The sequence below is a fragment of the Pituophis catenifer genome, unplaced genomic scaffold, assembly GCF_029215685.1.
Source record: "Pituophis catenifer annectens isolate HBS135680 unplaced genomic scaffold, rPitCat1.0.hap2 SCAF_5, whole genome shotgun sequence".
In the NCBI taxonomy this organism is placed as follows: Eukaryota; Metazoa; Chordata; class Lepidosauria; order Squamata; family Colubridae; genus Pituophis; species Pituophis catenifer.
The window spans coordinates 35,195,160-35,196,761 of record NW_027256885.1 but is presented as its reverse complement, the minus strand read 5'-3'; the positions used below and the strand labels follow the sequence as shown (position 1 = coordinate 35,196,761).

Sequence of the window (1,602 nt, the reverse complement as noted above, 5' to 3'; positions counted from 1 at the left end):
GTGGCCATATAATCAAATTAAATCCCGATACAAAAAAGATAAAGAGGAATTTGGCATAGAGACGAGTATAAATGGATTTGACAAGATATGGATGGGTACAGATGACAAAATGTTAGCCAAATTATATAATTATCTATTGGAGTATGACATGGTAGAGGAAGTAGTTAAAGAACCGATGCTAGCATGGGCCAAAAATATTGGACAGAATATAAACTTGAACGAATGGGATTCAATATGGAATAATAATCTTAAAATGACGAAGGCAACGGCCTACAAAGAAAATCAATATAAGTTGTTTTACAGATGGCATATGGCCCCAGCTAGGATTGCGAAGATCTACCCCAATTCGAGCCCTAAATGTTGGAAATGTGATCACCAGCAGGGTACTTTCTATCACTGCTGGTGGACTTGTAATCAGGCACAAAAATTTTGGAGGATGATATGGACGTGGATTAGAGAAATAATAAAAGAAAATTTTGATTTTGAACCAAAGGCCTTTCTCCTGGGAATCTTGAAAATTGAATATGTAAAAAAGAAAAAGTATTTAATTATACATATTCTGACAGCCGCTAGAATTTCCTTTGCCCAGTACTGGAAAGAAAAACAAATACCACCTCAAGAACATGTTATTGGGAAGATACTGGAGTGCGCTGAAATGAACAAACTGACTTCAGAAATCAATGACAGAGAAGATTCGGAATTTTATAGCGTGTGGGACATGTGGTATGAATGGATGGGGAAAAGAAATAAAGAAGGAAATAGAGTATAGATATTAAGTAATAACTAACTAACAAAGTACGCAGAGAAATGAACAGTATTATATCTATCTGTAGAGATAGGAGTACTATTATCTCTAACTGTCTTAAAACAAAATTTAGCTTTAAGAAACAATATCAAACAAAAGACAAGTAAAAATGCATGTAGATATTTATATGTATGTATGTATGTATATATTTGCACCACTGAACCGAAAATGTATTGAGTGTATCACTATTTGCAATAATAAAAATCTATTTATTAAAAAAAAAAGATAAAAGAAGATAACTATCATAACTTAAAAAGACAAATTGAGAAAGAACTGGAGAAATGGAAAAATTTGCAGTTATCACTAATGGGAAAGATTGCAATAATCAAGATGAATATATTACCGAGACTATTGTTTCTATTTCAGACAATACCGATAAAAGTGGAAAAGACTTATTTTGAACATATTAATAAAATAAGGAAATTTATTTTATTTTATTTTTTTAAAATTATATTTAAAAATATGGAACGCTTCACGAATTTGCGTGTCACCCTTGTGCAGGGGCCATGCTAATCTTCTCTGTATCGTTCCAATTTTAGTATATGTACTGCCGAAGTGAGCACAAATAATAAGGAAATTTATATGTCAAGAAAGAAGGTGAGAATCAACATAAAAATGCTACAGGATGCGTGACTGCGTGGAGGATTTGGACTGCCGAATTGGAAACTATATTATCAAGCAGCAGCGTTGACTTGGATGAGAGAATGGATTGAACTAAGAAATACTAGCCTAGTAACCTTGGAAGGACATGATTTACAATTCGGATGGCATGTATTCTTATGGTATGGCAGAAGCAA

The 1,602-nt window shown here is 33.0% G+C and overlaps 1 non-coding gene across 1 annotated transcript; it reads right to left on the bottom strand.

Annotated features, from left to right (window-relative positions):
- Positions 1 to 1,261: 1,261 nt before the first annotated feature.
- LOC139317771 (U6 spliceosomal RNA) lies at positions 1,262 to 1,368 on the bottom strand. The gene has a single exon (XR_011600474.1). It is a non-coding gene; the product is annotated as a U6 spliceosomal RNA (small nuclear RNA).
- Between the last annotated feature and the right edge of the window lie 234 nt (positions 1,369 to 1,602).